The 18,941-nt window shown below is 38.6% G+C and overlaps 1 protein-coding gene across 3 annotated transcripts in view; it reads left to right on the top strand.

Annotated features, from left to right (window-relative positions):
* NALCN (sodium leak channel, non-selective) overlaps positions 1-18,941 on the top strand; it is a 249,670-nt gene that overhangs the window by 106,413 nt on the left and 124,316 nt on the right. The gene's annotated exons all lie outside the window — the stretch shown is intronic.

The raw sequence follows: 18,941 nt of genomic DNA, 5'->3' as shown, positions 1-18,941 counted from the left end.
TTTGCTGAATACCAGTAGTTTATTCAGAAAAAAAACCCAAATAAACAAACAAACAAACCCAAACCAACAACAGTTTAACAAGCACAGGCATGTATATGAATCTCATCAAAGTAATTGAAGTATGTAAGGATTTTGTGATGCAGTATGGCATCTTATTGATACCATTGGCATTGTTTGTGGAAAGGTAAGGGTGCATGTATGGATGGGAGTCTGGTTTACAGTGTCTTGTCGTGCATGGTATTTGTTTCATTTGTGTGCCGCCAGTCAGAAGGATTCCCGTGAGAGAAGGCAGCACTGTTCCTTTTTCAGAGATGCTACTGAGCATGCTGCACTTGGAGATGGTTGCAAAGGATGTGGATGAAGTCAGACAAGGTGTGGCTATATTACAGCATTGGGATCTTGGACTTTACGCCAGGAGACTTCGAGGTGGCAGTGAGTAGGCATCTTTCAATAGGTGATCGGAGTAACTTCCTGGGGGATAGAACAGACTGAGCAGAATTTATTGCAGCTGACAATGCCATTGAGTTAACCAAAACCAGACCTGGAGCAATGGTCTGCCTGCAAGGATACTTGGGCAAAGAAAGAGCTGTGTATGGTATAGAAATACTAACTTTGGCTTGCCAGTCTTTCAGTTGAGTGTTCTGAAGCAGGTTGTTATTCACTGATTGAGCTGCAAGAGAGAATGATTCACTGCTCTTGTTCAGGTTTCTGAGAGAAAACTCATAGAGGATTCTCCTTGTTCTGCAGAATTGAGTAGAGCCAAGCGCCAATGCTTAAGAGACCCTCTTCTACCTATCCCTCACAGAAGAGGTGAGGAGGAAAGGGCATGTGAGAAGCATGTTTTTTATTCTCTGTTCCTCCAGATTTTCTCTCCTTCTGTTTGGGGGAAGTACAGAAGGGAAAAAATAGAACCCGGGCACCATCAAACTCAGCAAGAATTTTGCCACTGGCTGCACTGGAGAAGCATTTAATCTCTAATGTTTTGAATATAAGACATTGGTTTTGCAGTCATTAAAAAAGGCAGATTGAAACAAATATCAAACAGTCTTCAAACAAATAAAAACACCGTAAATCCATGAGGCAAAAAGGACATGCTCTTACTAAGTGTTCTTTAAAAAATGAAGATAGAGGGTTATATGGGAGAAACTAGCAGTTTCTCACAGCTATAAATATAATGAAAAAAGGGAGTTCCTTGAATTTACTCTAGCTGTGAGAAATTTACTTTATTGCTTATGTTTAGCACTGAACACATTTCTAGAATACTGCCTGTTTCTTAGAATTAATGACATACTGTGCTTCAGCAATTCCAAGAATTGTTTTGTATCTATTTCATTCCTTGCATGTCTAAATCCACTTGACTGCTTTGAAAATCTTGATCTCTAGGAAGACTGTTCCACATGTGAGTGTGCTGTGCTTTCATAAACCAGTAAGGACTTTATACTGAGACAGGTGAGTGGAAGTACAAGACACATAGTGAACGCTACAAGTTTTGGGGTTTTTTGTGTATTGTGATTATGCAAATTATTCAACTAAAAACATTGGAACTGGCATCATCATCTAAATGAAAGGACAGTAATACCAGTAGGTATCTATGAACCAGTGTCATTACTTTTGCAGATAATTTGGAAAATTGTCCAGTAACACTGGCACTGAAGTCCTTTTTCACATTAAAAAACTACATTGTAAATCAATGTACAATTTATACCATGCCCACCATTTCTGTTCAGCATTAATCATTAATATATAACTAGTAGGGTTAATCCTACTGGTTGTGTAAGTGGAGAAAAAGATACAGTATGCAAAAGGTGAATAATGTTATATGACTCAGAAGGGGATGTATGGTAGTGATGGATGCATTTTTAAATGCTTTTACTCTTTGCACTGGTGGGATAGCAACATTAGCTAGAAATCACTTCAGAAATTACTTAAAAGCCTTAGGGTAGGAATGAGGACAAGAATAAATACTTATGCATAGGTGTGGTTGTACAGACATAGAAGGAATTGAATTCAGTTGTCTGTTTTAGTAGTCTGGCAATTAAATGTGCTGATAGGAGTTGATCACATCAGGCACTTTATAATCAGAAGAAAGAGACATCAACAAGAGGTGATTCGTGTAATTTTGAGACAATCTGATCATAGCTCGAAGCCTAGGTCGTTTATATGTTCAAGACTCCAGCTGAATTCACAATGCAAATACTGAATCACACATTGTGCTAATGCATTTTCAGTAGGCCCTACTCTTCAAGTAGATATAAAAAGCCGTCATGATAATAATGAGAAGCATTTGCAGGGCACATTCTAGTTTACAGACACACCAAATTTCATCTGGTAACTCAGTATACTGCAGTATGTCAGTGACAACGATTCCTTTTAAAGAATTTGTACAGGATAAAAATACACTGGGAGTGTATATCTCATGATGTGTTACAGATAGTTCTTGAATTTTGGATGTATTTCAGTGGTCATAATTAAAGAGATGGTTTTCAGTAAAGGCAAATAAATTTCTTCATATCAGAATCATATAAATCTTTAACGATTAAAAATTTCTATACTTTCAATGGTATTTCTGTATTTTCCCATTTTTCAGGGATGGCTATAAATGGAAATAATACTTCATGATATATTGTGACCATTTTGATAAGTGCTGTAGATCTTCCTTGGAATAATAAAATCAGCTGAATGATTTTCAAATGAGAAAACATCTAAATTTGCAGAACTTGCACCAATATTGTCAGACTTATGTTATTAGTTTGTTTTATCATTTAATTACAGCATCCTCCTTCTTTCCTCAAGTCTTATGAGATACCTTATAATTCCACTGAGAATTATCAAATAAGAATTATATATTACAAATATAGGACAACAGCATTTTTCTATCAAAGGATATTCCTTTGTTGTTCAAAAAATGTTTGATGCTCATATTTTTAAATAAATCCTTTGAAGTTCACTTCAATAGAAACTCTTACTGTACAGACCAGAAGAGATTTATTTTACTAATTAGCTGCTTCATTTTGATTTAGTATATAACAAAATCAATTCACAATTATGGATCTTTTATTAATTAAACTTTTAAAAACAGCTGTGTATGTGCTGATGGCAAACTTTTAACCTGACTTTTTCTTTTCTTCAAATTTCTTTCTTCTCAATTCCCAACTTGCTTTAATTCTCTGCATTTTTAGGCAGCCACTGCACTCACCACTTAAGAGCAGGAACCAGAAGTGAGGCTCAAGTAAATCATTATCCTAGAGTGAGTTTCACAGTCCGTCAATGGCAATTCTTCCATTGTTGCTACCCAAGGTTCTGTCAGCCGCTCTTATGGGCTCACCATGGTACTAAACCTTTGGTACACTTTTGCTCCTGTTCTGCCTTTCTGTCCTACACCTGCTGGGAACATAAGATTTCTTAATTCCCACTCCACATTCTTTCACATCAGGTGAATATTTCCAAGGTGAAAATTCATAAAGAACATATGGGAATAATTTTTGAAAGGATGAGTTATAGGGAGAAAAGCATCATAAGAGTTCAGGGATTTGTGGAGAGAGCGAGTAATGTATTTCCTTTCCTCTCCCTTACTTAATCAACTTCTTTCTATCCATTTCGCTTCTCAGTGTTGAGGGCACGCCCCCAAATTTAACATTTTCACCCCAAATCACACATTATCTTGTGCGTCTTTACTGCTTGAACAATCCCAGTTATTTTGCTGTAATCCCATACAACTCTTAGCAGCTTTCAGCAAAGCAGCTATTAATTTGCTGGTGTTAAAGCTGTCAGTGTTGCAAATCAGCTCTCCCTGCAACTAAACTGTTCTTTCAGTGTGCTGGGTATAGATGAGCAGAAGCTAGTACAGCACTGGCAAGCTGTGATGGTGAAAGGAGTCCAAAAATTTGAATTGTATCCCCATACACACAATCTCCAAGCCTTTGAAAGAAGACTCACCAGTACCTGCATTTGTTGCATCTGTTGATTTTTCTTTTGTAGGACCTGCTTGGTTTTATGTCCTAAGTATGGCCATAGTTATGAACGCTATGCATTATGCTTATGTCTTTTTATACGGCATCTACATTTTTAACTCTTCTTAATCCTGTTTGGAAAAACAGTCAAAAAAATTGAGATGGTGTGGAGGTTTCTAAAATATTATTTGTGGCTTTTTTTTCTTTTGGGGGGGGAATTGAATGATTTTCATTGAGGACTGAAATCTGGATTAATGATGTGTATATTAGGCTTGAAACAATTGCTCTGTCTTAGGCCTCTTGCTTTAAATAGATCTCTTAAAATAACAGCTTAAAAGAGGAAGCTGGTAATTTTGAACTATGAGCTTGCCAAAAATGACAGTTACAAGTCACTTCTCTGTGTGGTTGTGAAACTGAAGAGTTACTGTGTTGTTCATTCAATCACCCAACTAAGTTTTAGTTGATACTCAACTGTATTTGGAAAGGTGAGCTTCAGAATAACCAGAAGGCTGCAGTCTCCTGTGTCTTATGACTCCAGCCTCTCCAAGAGATTTACAAAACAGGATTCCTGTAGGCTCCAGTCCAAATCCAACCTTAATATCATTACTGTTTTAGAAAGTGGGGAAATAATTTTTTGTGCTGCCACCTGTGAGAAGGGAGCAATTATAAAATGTACAAATCTTTGACCTTAGAATCAATGCATTTTCATTCTGAAATGCAACTGTATTTCTTCCAAGCCGCATTAGTCTGAGTTGCCATATCCCTTTGGTTAGACAAGTCTACACCATTAGTCCTACCTTGGTGAAGGGAAGAGGGATATCACAGCTTGACTGCTGTAAAAGTAGTCTAGCTGGTGAAGTTAGAGAACAGGAGCTTTGTAAGAAAAAAGAAGTATATGGGAAATCACTGCCCCTAGCCATCCAGATTAATGGCAAAGTCTCTGATTAGCTCTGCTATCCCACTGGTCAAAGCAATAGAGCCTGTAAGTTGTCTGCAGTTTCCAGCACTACTTCAGTTAGGCAGAAATACTCCAATGATTCTCTTCTGTATGTTAAATTTTGTTTGAATGGAAGCTGCTTAATTAGAAAGTAGGTTTTAAGTGCAAAAAATACTTTTTTCCTTCTAATTATTCATCTGATCACTTCTTTAATGGAGCATTTGATTTATTTCAAAGTAATCTCTGCTTTTATATGTAAATCACAAGTCTGAGAGTGTGGTAGTTAAATTATGCAAGGGAAATGCAAGGAAAAACTGTTCTAATCAAAAGGTGGAAATTCCGTTAAAGTGTTTGGTATTTATTTATATAGCCAAGTAACTCATTTTAGAAAAAAAAGAATTCTAAAAAAGAGGTTTTCTGTAGTGTACCACTGTAGGTATTTTCCTTATGTTTTCTATCACGTACCTGACTAGCTATTTCTGAATGGTCTGAGCCTTCTAGTATGAAGCAGGTACATGTACATGTTTTGAATATTATCAACTGAATTTAATTACATTACCAATTTCCTGACATAAAAACTTCTCCCACAAAGTGAAGTTTTTGTTGCCTCATTCAGGCACACGGGAAGTGTAGAAGTTGTAAAGACCCGAAGCAAAGGCATTTTGAAGGAGCTAGCTATTGCTGATCTGAACTATATTGTACACCATGTTCCCAAGACAAGTACAGTACATATGGTAACGGAGAAGATTAATGTACTCTGTTAGGCAAAGTGGTGCAGTCAGAAACCAAATAATCGATACAAATGGCCAGTCTGACCCAGGAAAAGATTTTCATTAATTCTAGGTAGAGTTGTCTTAATTACCTAAAGCACACATTTGGCAGTGTTTGGTTCAGAAGCAAAGCTATCAAAGAACTGAAGTATTCTACTACTTCTAATGCAGATCAAGTACTTCTGTAAGTTTTAAACAGCTCAACAATGCAAGAGTTTTGAAAAAGCACTGAAAATTTAGCTCAGCCTTCTAAAGAATTTCAAAGCGCACTTGCTGTAATACTAAGTACTAAGATAAAAAGCTGCAATAAGAACTAAGATAAGGTAAGGAGCTCTAGTTGATCATAAAACTTCTCCATGAAGGAGGGTTTTTTTTTACTGTCATTGCTGGGAAATACAATAATAGTAAAAAGAAAATCCACTACAAAAAAATGTTTCCTTCCTTGAGCAATTGCTTTGTTAGAGTCTCATTTTGCGAGTTTTCATGCCACTTGGAAATACGGGCAGCAGGATGTCCAAAGAGAGAATGGAATGCTCCCACGCGTATATTTTGATGTTAGAAGTCATTTAGGAGGACATAGACTATACTTGAAGCATTTGGATTTCATTTTTTGGTTTTTTTGCCATCACTTCCTCAAACTAAAGAAAATTGTTCCCCCTCTTTTTTAACTTGTTTTGTTTTTCTTTTCTGTTAAAAAGTCAGCTTGTTAGTGCTTTCTCATTATGTAAGAAGCAAGAATTAGATGGTAATTCAAAATAGTGCTTCATCCTTGTACAAGATGTTTCTGGCAAATACTCAGTTTCTGCTTATCCTATATTGCTGTGTATGCTGTTTTCTCATGAGCTTAAAGGAACTAGAAGATATGCCCTGAAGCCTTCCTAACAGCAGAATTTATGTTTCCAGTACTCCAACTCGTTCTGGGTAGTGTCAGCTTTCTTCTGCCCTCTGTCACTGTAAACTGTCAGCAAAACACCCACATAAGAGGGTGGGTTAAAGCACACGTGTACAGCACTGAGCTTGGGTTCCCCCTGAAGAGCCATTTCTTCTACAGAGTATATGGAGAATTAGTAGATACCAACTTGGATCTGAGCAACTTGCTCATTGGTGTTCACACAGCAATGCAGTCACACTGAAACTGAATCTGTGCTAAATACTTGAGAAGGTGCTTTAAACTGTGAGAAGGCAAATAGAGAAGAGCAGGCAGTGTATTTAGCTCCTCTAGCTCAGCTGTACCTGTCTTGGTACATGGTAATGCTGTGTTCTGGAAATAATACCAAGAATGCTGAAAGATTTCATGGTGATCCTGAATAAGCACCAATTGAAGTGTGTGGTGCAATACTTGCATTACGGTCTGTTGCCCTTTCAGCTCACGAGCTACTCATTATCTTGAGAGCAATGTTTTCCTTCATATGTATAAAGCAGCTAGTAAATCTACACTACTGCAATAACACAAAAAGTAAAAAGAACACTTTTCTAATTATTTGAGAAATGAAAGGCCAAAGAAAAGAGAGACAGTGAAAATGGCTGATGCACGTATGGTTAATAAATGACATTTCAAAGCCATGCTTCTTGAATTGAAATGTAAGTGAAAAAGTAGCCTATTGAAGCAATTTCAGGGAGGCCTTCCAGGTGAGGTCTTCAAAGACATATAATTCAAGGAACAGGTATTAACTGGAAATTGTTGGAAGTGAGTTTCCTAGAGCTGTAAAAGGGAAAAGTTATGGAAATTTTTAAGGCATGGAAAAAAATAACAGCACAGGTAGGTTCCAGATTCTTTCCATCCTCACTCACTTTCCCTGCAGTTTGAGGGAAAGTTGAAGCACATGTACTAATCAATTACTTGTCAAAAATTTATTTAATGTGTTTCTGAAGGAGTGAGCAATATATTATGTACCACAGCTCATACATGGTACAGCTTTTGAATAGCAAATGGATTTAGCATTAGCAATGGAGCTGTCCTGCTGCACAGTAAGCATGACATTATTGTGTTTTTTTCCTTTTGTGGTTAACATATTTTCAAAATGAAAATTTACAAACATGGGAAATGTCAACATTGTTGACATACATGAAATAGAAGATTGTATCTAGAGGGTTCAGCAACAATATGTAAATACCGACAATGGTATAACACAGATACTGAATCAGCTTGAGTTTTCAGAGGAAAACTTAGAAAATGTAGATTAAGAGTGTCAGATGCATCCATTATAAGGTGATGATGGAGAACAACATCACAAATCAGCTAGAAATTTGGCCTACCCTAAGTGTGTGTATATATACATATAAGTATGTGCATGCATAGATTTTTTTATATATTTATGTATATATGGTGTGTTAATCTGTAATGTGACCAGGTGTTTGGGTCTGTAACTCTTCCTGTTACATTCCTGAGGTTAAATGCATTTACCATTGTGATTTTAAAGTAGTTCAGATATCTAGGCTGCTTCTAAGACATCAGTGACAACTGACATTTTAGAGTATTTTTATTGTGAGAGGAAAAGAACTTGTAGACTTTCCTTTTGAAAGTACTATGGGGCTAAGGAGCATGCTAATCCACATAGGAAAGGTAGGTGATTCATCACACCTTAGTAAAGGACAGGGTCTACTTCAGCCCTACAGCTTAGATAAAGTCACTAGATATAAATAAAAAATATTTTGGCCTATTTCATTTCAGGTTTTATGCAATAATTATTTTGACTCGTATTCTGAATTGAACTGTGTTGCAGCGTTTAGGGAAGAGTTAAGTCTGTATTCGTATTATTTGGGTTCTGGTTTGCATTTCATAGTATGTAGCTTTAAGAAAATTACTGCCGAAGTGATTATATACTTACTAACAGTTCTAAAATCTGGAGGGTAGGTAACAATCTCTATGCATTATTGTTATCATGAACAATTTAAGTAGTATTTTTAGGTTTCTTTTATGTTGCAGCTGCTGCTCTCCATTTCTCTAAGTCAGATTGCAGTCACTGAAAGGCTGCTTACTTCCTCTCTATCTTCTTGCAAAGAAAATGACATATCTGCACTAGCTGATTTATAAACTGGTGAGGAGGAGATTCATTTAGTTTCAAAGAAGCCATTATTTCATGGATTTTCAGGGCAAAAGATTCACCATTTTCAACTGTTCTCTTAGAAGTTTGTGGGAGGAGAAAAGTGGCTACTGTCAGTAAGAGGCGTACAGGAGTGTATCTATACTGCTACTTTATTCTGTTGTTGCAGGGTGTGAATTAACAGGATGCAGCTAGTCTGAAGGAGGCATATACAACACTTACTCTTTAGCCCTACAGCAGAAATAGGGCTTTAGCTATCAAATCTAGGATGTAAGGAAAGAAAAGTATCTAATTTCTGCCAGAAACTTTTGCTTTTAAAGCTTGGTTACTCTTAAAAGTCCTATCTTATAGTTTGTCATTTCTCTTCAATAATCTTCCTATGGTTATTTCCATTCATTGACTTCCTAGGTGTGTATTTTCTCGTTCTTCCTGTGTTACTGACTTTACTTTGTTCCTTTGTTCAGAATACAGCTTGCCTTTTTGAAGTAGTTTTTTATTTTTAAATTGAAATTCACTACGGAAAAAGACTGGAGAGTCTGGTACAATACAACAGGTTCACAAATTGCTTGTATTTTCAAATATTACAGAGACATGTAGACTATTGGAAGACAGTCCTTGGCAACTACTGATTTCTGTGTGATTTTTGCTATAAATAATCTGAAAATTGCATTTGTTGCTTTAAAAAACATACAGTGATAGCATGAAAAGCAGGACCCTGCTTACATATCGGAGCACATATTTGCATGTCCTGAAATGTTGCCATTATTCAGTAATAGCCCCATTTCCAGTTTGTTTTGATGCTGCATAGTAGGAGGCCCTGTAAAAACACAGTTAGATACAGTGCCTGCCTTGAGTTTTAAATATTAATCAGATGAGGTAGAAGGTGGAAAGAGAAGCACAGCAAACTATGTAGAGTATTTCTTAAGCTAGGACAGTTTACTCTCTATACTGCTCTTTCTGCAAGGCCCGTGTCACCTCAGCTGCAGCCAGATAACATATATAGAAGGGTTTCCAACTGCACAATTTAAAACTTGCAAGAGTTATGATGTTTGGTTTTTGGGGAGAGTTGTGCTTCCTTGAATATCCCTATAGCTTCTGTATTATCTCCTTCAACTGGTAACAAAGGTTCTCTATGCTATGGTGATCTTAAAGTAACGAGAGTTTCCAAGGAGATTTTTCACTGAACTACGGATCTTAAAGAGTCTTTACATTCATCTCTACTACATCACTACGAAGAGTTTCTCTGCCATCGTAAAGAATGTTAAAGCAAGTCCCTATAGCCCAAATTGGTGAAGAATCAGTCACTGCACTGGGACAGGCAGCCTGTACTGAAAAGGCAAGACTGCCTCCTTGTCATCACCAAAGTTAGTAACATCTGAGCTGCGACTACTAAATTATTTTCTTTGCAGTGTCTAAAAGCTACCCCTTTCAGCATCTTCAAAACTCACTCTTACCTTGTTTCCTCAATGAGGTTGCATTGCTTGAATTCATCTAGCATCTGGAAGTTCCTCTCAAATACAGTAGATGATATCCCAGATTTACAACATTTTTTTTAATGTCCCACACTGATATGTAACTGCATCAATCTAGGATATTAAAAAGCTTGTTCCCTTAAAATTTGTGGTTAATGCTTAATAATTTTAGGAAATGTTCAGATTGCAGAGCTTGAGAATAATTTGCTAAATTCTCCATACATGCATATCGTTGTCAGGCAGTCATAAAGTAAGTTGAAAGGAAAATGGTTTATAGAAAATTAGTTACACAGCTTGTAAAATGCTCTACAATGTTCTGCAAACAAAAGGGAAAATTTCCTGCAATTTCACAATTTTGTACTTGTTCAGATGGCCATTAACCAACAAGATGAAAATCAAATTTATCCTATTCATGCTATGAATTCTCTATGATTAGCAGTGTATAGAATGTGATTTTCTAAAGCTCTTTTCATAGTCAAGGTATCTTCAAGCACTTTGTTAAAAGAAAAGAAAAAAAAAAGACAAAATAAACACAAGTATACTAAAAGTGTGTAGGATTAAAAAACTTGCCCTTTTCTTAAGGCCAAGATCAAATATTTGCTCAGTGACTCTTAGAAATCATAGAATCACTTTAGGTTGGAAAAGACCCTTTAGATCATCGAGTCCAACCGTTAACCCAGCACTGCCAACTCTACCACTGAACTGTGTCCCTAAGTGCCACATCTACATGTCTCTTACACACCTCCAGGGGACTCCACCACTTCCCTGGGCAACCTGTTCCAGGGCTTGACAACCCTTCTGGTGAAGAAATTTTTCCTGATACCCAGTGAAAAACTCCCCTGGCACAACTTGAGGCCATTTCCTCTCATCCCATCGCTTGTTACTTGGGAGAAGACCCCAGCATCCACCTTGCTGTTGTCTCTTGCTACAAACCTTACTTCTTCAGTTGTCCACAGGAGCATTGGTAATAGGTTTTTGCTAATTCTTAGGCAGGACATTACACTATTGACTTGGTAAGTCAGGCCCAAACAGGGCCTCGGAATCTCGGTATTTTACTCACAGATCATACCTCTTGTACCCTGTGAATATACAAATGTCTGCTCTCTTCTTTCCTAGCACAAGGTTCTGCATGAGTGGAAACCCTCACACTGCCTGTGGAGTATGTTAATCCTCTGTGGACTATTTACAGATTTCCAGTCAAGTTTCTCCCTTTTCTCTTTCTTTGTGGTGAATTAGGCAGTTACGCTTTTTTGGTTCATGTAAAATTTTTTTAAACAAGTCCTTTTTTGCTATTTTAGTTCAGTCACACACATCACCCTCAGCTTTTCAAGCTTTGTTGTAGTTAAGGCTGTACAATAGACATGTAGCTACAAAATCATGTCGGATCTTAGAAGTCAAGGATTTTTTGCTATTTCTAGTCTTGTTCCAGGACCAGTACCTTATAATAATTTTGGAGGCATGTGATGTCTCCAGTTTCAACATCAAATCCAGAGTGACTGCTGTGTTACTTCCTTAATGGTGTAAATCCTATTCAAACAACTTAAACTGGCCCTGCTGTGTAATACCCGTGGTCCCTTTATATGTATTTAGAAGCTGTGGGCCAAGCCCTGAAGAAATGGCCAAAAAGAGTGAGAATTTACTTATAATACATTTTCATATTTTATTTGACTTACTGTATTCTGTGCTGCTGTAATGAGCTTGAGTCATGCTTTGTTAGCTCTTCTGAACGAGGGTTCTGTATTCTGTGATACTCACATGACTGCAGGTAATGGGGCTTTAAGAAATTGTCAGGTACGGTAAGATTTGGAGTACAGTTACAGAACGTACCAGCACTACACGTTGTGGTGGCAATGTGCACAGAAATGAGCTGGGAGTCATATTTACCTTCATGCTGCTGCAGTGGTTGAATCTAGGCTGCAGCAAGCCCAGAAGTAAAAAAAGACTGGAGTAGCACAAATGTAACCTTTTCAGTTGTGATAACTACTTTAAAATATCATCCAACTCTTTTGTACACATCTAAATAACCTTAACAAATCAAAATGTACTCTAGTTACCAGAAAGGGTGGTCTTCCCCTAGGCATGTGTAGATATAAGTAGAAATATCCTACAACATCATTCTAGCAATGGGTATAACATTTACCACAATAATAATGTAGCCAGTATAAAGCCTTTAAACAGTGTAACTGGGAGCCTGGCTGGAATAATTTAGGAGGACCTAGCTTCCTTAGGCCAATAGCAAAAGCTAATGAAATTAAAAGGGAGTAAGCAGCTTGCTGGAGCCATGCTATTAAAACATGGAGGAGGAGATGCTAACGTTTTATGAAGTGTTAAAAATGTATCTACAATATAAAGAGATACAGATACAACTATTTTTCCTGTTGAAGAATACACAATTCAAGAGTATCAAAATTGGGAAAAAAGCTGCTTACCCATATAGTGATTATGAAAGTCTTTTAGCTAAATGATGTTTACACTGTTCATTAATTGGTTTCATACTTTTGAGAGCTACCCTGCCAGTTTGACAATTATGCACTCTAAGCTTTTTACACACTAAATGGCCAAAATAAGAAGAGGTTTTCTGCATATCAGATCCTCACCATGTATTGCTCAGTACTAATAAGCTTGAGGGCTTTGTTGGTAATTTTTTATTCTTCAAGGTAGTTTTTCCTCTTTTTTTTTTTTTTAATGATTATTACTGTTATTTAGACCATCACCCAGAGTGTTAAGTACTGTCAAATGCAGTCTGAATTTCCATAGGTCTGAAATAAACCACTGAGCTCCTTTTTCCAGGTTTTGCATTGTAATATTGAACATTACCAGCTTCGTCAGTTTTGAGCTAGTAATATCAGGGTGACATGGCCCATTTGTTATTTTATTATTATGCCTGTCAGACCCTAGAAGTTTGCTTACCATCTTGCTTAGTAAGCAAAGTCTATTATGGACTTGAAACAAAAATCCCACATAAAGGATGGTGGTGCAAGGAGTGACCCGATGTACATATCAGACCCCCAAAAGGGGTTTAGCATTAGGAAAATCATCTTTATTCTAGTTTGCTTAGTGACTGCATTTTGCATGGACCACTGCCTTCCTGAGCCAGGGTCTGTGTGGCTCTGACTGTGTAAGGTGGCAGCTGCTGTGGATTTTGTCCAGGGTAGCAAGCTAGAAAAGGCAAATTTATGTCACTCATTCTTCCTCTGCTGTGCAGGAAGGTGGAAGGAGTATTAAAGCAATGTACCCCATTTTGATGCTCCTGGAGGGACAAAAGACTGCTTTAGTCTGTGCATGGTAATGCTCCGTAAGGGTAGTTGACCCAGGTAGTCTCCACCTGTCAGCAATTGCAGTATCATTGCTTACTTAAGCTTTTGGGTGAATCGGGTTATTATGTATAATTTTTCATTTCAAGTTCCTCAGCTGTACCAAGCACATCCCTAATGTTAAATAAATGAGCAGTGGTTTAGAAGTTTTTTCTGTTTTCATGAAATTCCCTCTGGGCACAAAGCAAATAAATCCTGAAGTCCTTTGTGCATTTCCAAACACTGAAAGATTTTGGATCATTAATAGTTTGTTATATATTGGGTTTATGGCCATTGCATCTTTAAGGCATTGTACCATCCACATTCTTCACAGCGTCCTGGACACTGAGAATTGTCATCCTGCGTGAAGCCAGATGCCAGCATTAGAAGTGAATCATAGTAAATGTAAGACATTCATCAGTGTTGTAGTTGATTGATGGCAGCAATAGGGCATTTCACTTGAGACTACTTCAACACGGCTAATCTTAAGTCCAATTTAATATTAGACACAATTTTCCCATCCTGCAACTGGCTGACAGCAACATCAGAACATTTCTTTCATCTTATTCCTACGCAGTTTAAGAAACACACATCCAAGGGCTGAAAAAGGTCGATAAATTAAACAAGAACAAAAATTGGCATTACATCTCTTCTTTCAAGTTTGCACAGAGAATTTTCCACGGCTGTGTGCTCTGAGAAGGGCTGTAATCCAAATGAAACACTGCTGATCCAGTGATCCAAAATGATTTTTAAGGTTTGGGCAAGTGCTGTGGGCTAAATTCAGCTTTCGTTTAGACTTCGTTCCAAATACAGAAACATGTAAAGAGACGGTGAGCTCTCATGGTCAGACATTACAGCAGAGGTGCAGCTGAACTCTTTCAAGGGTACAAATCCAAATTAAAATTCTGTGAAGCAGAAAGAACAAACCAAGACAGATTAAAGTAGGGGAAAGTTGGGCACAGTAGGTGTGTGGGCTAGAGCACTGTGATTGATCTCCTAAGGATATTGCAGCTTGTCTGAGAAGCCAACAGGAAAGCTGCTTATCAGACCTAGCATTCATGACAAGTGAGCAGCTAGATTCTGACATGCTGTAGAAAAAATTAAGAAACACAGATGCCAATCTGGCCCTCATAAGAAGGCCAGTCCTAGGATTTTAAAGTAATGAATTTCTTTTTTGGGTGTCCTCAGCACAGTGGTTTTGCTGTGCAGGTGCATTTACTTCTATACCTCCACGCTGCTGGTCCTGTGGGCTTTCTCTCTGCCAGCAACTAGGTGTGTTTCACATTGCCTGCCACAGCCATCTCCTAATTTGCTGCCTCAACCAGCTGTTCCTGCCTTTATGTACCCTGTGCCTAGCTTGTGTCCTGTCTGAACCTCCCTCCTTACTGTCTGGGTGTTGAATTGTGGTATGCCAACATAATACTCCTTGTTAGCTAAAGAGTCTCCGTTCAGTTGGGAAGGCAACTTTTAGTAATTGGCAAGAAGCGTTATTGAATTTTACTGAATCATACAACAATTAGGATATTATTTATGTTATTGTCATTTATTTTCCAGCATTAAATATACCACTGGAAAATCTTTTTATGGGTGTCCAAAGGTATGGACTGTATGAGAAAGTATGCATGTATGTAGATGTATACCGGGGTGGTTTATGCATTTTTGTTCTTCCTGTATTATCATTTTGCTTCCCTGTTGTTTTCTGTGAAGAGAGAGAAAAGTGCATTTTACAGCCTCACTTACTAGTTTCTTTTAGCAAGTTCTTTTGCAATTGAGGCAGAATACTTTGTTACTATGAAGGAAGTTTTGACACTGGTAAAAATACAGCGTAAAATATGCAGAGAGATGTAACTGTCTGTTTAGATCTTGTGTGAAACAGAAATGTAACGGATACCATGCTACCTGTTGTGAATCACACCACTGACAACAATGCATGACGGACGCCAGTAGCCCTGTCTTTAATTATTGTATTCTTATAGCTTGCCTTGTGGATTAAAGATGACAGCAAGATTTCATTTAGCCATTCTGTTTTGGTGACTTCACTGTGCTTTAGGCATTGTTTTCAACCCAGGTGTGTTCTGTAAATTTCTGACTCTCAGAAATTCATGTCCTAAGCCCCCCTTTCCAGGTTGGAATATACAACCATTTTATGCCACTACGGTCAAAAGGAAGCCAGCTCGCATATGGGTTGAGCTGTCTTCTGTCTGCAGTGCTATCACTGATCCACCCAAGAAGTCCAGATGTTGAGGCAAGGGGCAGTCCTAACAGCTGAATGCTTGTAAATATGTGCTTAGTCTCCACTCAGCTTCAATTTAAGCAAACTGCCTTAAAACACCAGTGGAATTCAACAGGGGATGAGTTCTGTATACAGGTGCAAGACTTTGCTAAGGGCCTGGACAAGGGCTTATGCCTTATTATCTAATAATTTGATCACAGTATTATGAAGAGTAGCTTGGTCAAGATCCTGAGCTCCAAGCAGGGTAAAACAAAAAGTGTAAATGTGGACAATTCTTTATCAGTGTTAACAACAACAGCTCACTAAAGACTCAGATAATATTTTACAACTGTATATATGAATTTTCTAACACATTAATGTACCTTTACAAATGTAAAAATGTGTGTTACTTAATTTTTGTATTCTCCTATAACATCTTCACGTTCACAGGCCCTAGTTCTCCTGGCGCAATTTAACCACTCTGATATCTGCTAGAAGGGCAACACAGCAGGAGACAATCCAGATTTCTGGATTGCCGTGATGGTAACTTCCTAACACATGTAAGCTGATGAGGGCAGTGTTATGGCTGGACCTCATACTCACAAGCAAGGAAGAACTGGTCAGGTTGTGAGGTTCAGGAGCAGCCTTGGTTTCAATGACCATGAGGTTGTGGATGGAACAAAGCCAGAAGACAGGAACACAACCCTGGTGTTCAGGAAAGCAGACTTCTTCATGTTCAGCTGTTTGCTTGGAAGTATCCCTTGAGATACAGCCCTAGAGGTAAAAGGGTTCCAAAGAATTGGTTGATTTTCAAGGATCTCCTCCTCCAAGCTCAAAAATGGTCCCCTTCCAAGTTCAGGAAATGAAGCAAATGTGGCAGGAGGTCCATATGGATGAACAAGTAACTCTGGAATAAACTCAAAAATAAAAAGGAAGCATACAAGGGATTGAATCAGGGGCAGATGGCCCAGAAGGAATACAATGATTCTGTCTGTCTGAGAGTAGAGAGATAAGGTTAGGAAAGCCAGACTCCTCATAGAGTTGAATCTGCCAAGGGGCATGGATGGCAACAGGAAGGGCTTCTACAGATGTAAGAGCTGTAAAAGGAAGACTAGTAAAAATGTAGGCGTGCTGTTGAATGGGTTAGGGGACGTGATGACATGGAAGTGGTTGAGGTACTCAATGCCTTTTTCACACCCATCTTGATGAGTAAGACTGACCTTCAAGAATTCCAAGCCCCTGAGATTTGTGAGAAAGTCTGGAGCCATGATGACTTATTCTTGGTGGAAGAGGATCGCATTAAGAAACATTTAAACAAACTGGACGTAATGATGTCTATGGGATCTGATGGGATGAACCCATGATTGCTAAGGGAGCTGGCCAATGTTACTGCAAGGCCAGTCTTGATTCAACAACACCCTCTTCAATGATCCGGATGATGGCGCAGAGTGCACCTTCGACAAGTTTGCAAATGATACAAAACTGGGAGGAATGGCTGATACACCAGAGGGTTGGCTGCCTCTCAGAGGGACCTTGATAGGCTAGGGAACTGATCACACAGGAACCCTTATGTTCAACAGAGGGAAAACCAAAGTCCTACACCAAAGAAGGAATAACTGCATGCACCAGTACAGGCTTGGTACCAACCCCCTGCAGTGTAGCAGAAAAGGCCTTGGGGACCCTGGTGGACAGCAAGTTGAGTATGAGCCAGCCATGTACTCTTGAGACAAGGCCAACAACTCTCAGGGCAGAACTAGGAAGAGCATTCCCAGCATACTGGGGGAGGTGATCCTCCTCTACTCAAGTCTGGTGGGGCCATCAGGGGTGTTGTGTCCAATTTGGGGCTCCTCAGTATGAGAATGATGTGGACATACTGGACTGAGTCTAGCAGAGGGCTGCAAAGATGATGAAGAGGCTGGGGCATCTTTTATATGAGGAGAGACTAAGAAAGCTGCAGCTGTTTAGCCTGGAGAAAATAAAACTCAGGAGGAGACCTTATCAGTATGAAAAAGTACCTGATGTGAGGAAGTAAAGAACATGGAGCCAGGGTCTTAATCAGTAGTGTCTCATAATAGCATAAAAGGCAACAGGCACAAGCTGAGACACCGAGGAATTCCATTGAAACATGAGAGAAAACTTTTTCACTGTAAAAATACAGGACGAGGTTGCCCAGGCAGGTTGTGGAGTTTCCAGACTTGGAGATACTCAAAACTTGACTGGATGTGGTTCTGAGCAACCTTCTGTAAGCGATGCTGCCTTGAGCACAGGGGTTGGGCTAGGTGATCTCAAGAGGCCCTTCTGATCTCAGGGATTTCATCATCTTATTTTTCTTATGTCTCACACTGGGACAATGTCTGTACACAAACATCTGTACACAAGAAAACACTTTCACTGTGAAGGTGGTCAAACAGCAGTGGGACAGGTTGCACAAGCAGGTTGTGGAGTCTGCATCTGTTGAGATATTTAAACTCTTATGGGACACAGTCCTGGAATACCTGCTCTAGCTGACTTTGCTGGAGCAGGCAGGGGAAGACCAGATAATCTCAAGAGGTGCCTTCCAAACTAAATACTTATGTGATTCTGTGAATATAAACCAGTACAGACACACTAAGTCTTTAGGAAGAAATTTAGAAGAGTCAGAGTTCTTCTATATTTTGAGTTATATTTTTCCTGGCACTTTTATAGATAAAATCAGGAGCAGATGAAAATGGCCTTTACCCAATGTGAACACAATTTAAATCTACAGACAAACACAAAGAACCATAATGTTGCACAACTTGCATTTGCAAATAAGCATTAAAGACATAAACTGTGAAAGATTACTTGTGAAAGATACTTACTTGTGAAAGATTGTAAAAAGTATCGATATTAGTGACCACTCATTCAATGATGCTTTAGTGTAGAACAATGCTCCATTCTCTGTGTTTGAAGCTAGGTTCTACTGGAACAATTGTGGCTTACCCAGTGAGGGTAGTGGTTACCTTAAATTGTAAGTCCATGCTCTTTGTGGTGGAGGCCTAGAAGTTAGTTCTTTGAACTTCTGGCATACCTTTTACCACTACTGTTTTGGCAACTCACAGATGTAAAGTCCTGGCCAGTGCTGCGTGCCTCCATTTCTCTTTTCTTCTGTGGGATTGCAGCAGCAGTGACACAAAGCATTAAGTGCACAGATACATGAATTACCTGTGAATTACTTCACGGTTCGTTGGACCAGATGTGCATAACTACTATATGTAGATATGTTGTATACTTTTAGGCAACAG

Source organism: Falco cherrug, chromosome 2 (assembly GCF_023634085.1).
Source record: "Falco cherrug isolate bFalChe1 chromosome 2, bFalChe1.pri, whole genome shotgun sequence".
Lineage (NCBI taxonomy): Eukaryota > Metazoa > Chordata > Aves > Falconiformes > Falconidae > Falco > Falco cherrug.
The sequence above is the reverse complement of the archived record's forward strand: the minus strand, read 5'-3'. Positions and strand labels throughout refer to the sequence as shown.